Here is a 414-nt window from a genome sequence, read left to right as displayed (position 1 = left end):
CATTGTAAAATATGATTACTACGTTTCATTCCTTATTCAGTTACTAATCTTTTAAACGTCGCCGTTGTTGCGTTTACATAAGCTCGTACTTATTATTGAAATACTAACTTAGTATCCCCACCATTCAGTCCTCTAATTACACCCCTTCTTTCCTTTCATTTATCATATTCTCTTGACAAACCCACTGACGTTATATATACATATCCCTTTCTTAGAGCTTTAATCTCCCTACGTTTTTCTTTAGTCCTCGTATACACGGATATCATATTCAGAAAAATTATTAGATGTGCAGTTAAACATAAGAGTAACACTGAAGCCCGAAATTACTCTCTGGGGACAATATAAATTAGCCGTCTGTGCAAATGCTTAATTCACAGATCGTACCCTAATTATGCCTGAAATATGAGCCAGCAT

The sequence above is a fragment of the Pristis pectinata genome, chromosome 12 (genome assembly GCF_009764475.1).
Source record: "Pristis pectinata isolate sPriPec2 chromosome 12, sPriPec2.1.pri, whole genome shotgun sequence".
In the NCBI taxonomy this organism is placed as follows: domain Eukaryota; kingdom Metazoa; phylum Chordata; class Chondrichthyes; order Rhinopristiformes; family Pristidae; genus Pristis; species Pristis pectinata.
Note: the sequence above shows the minus strand (reverse complement) of the source record.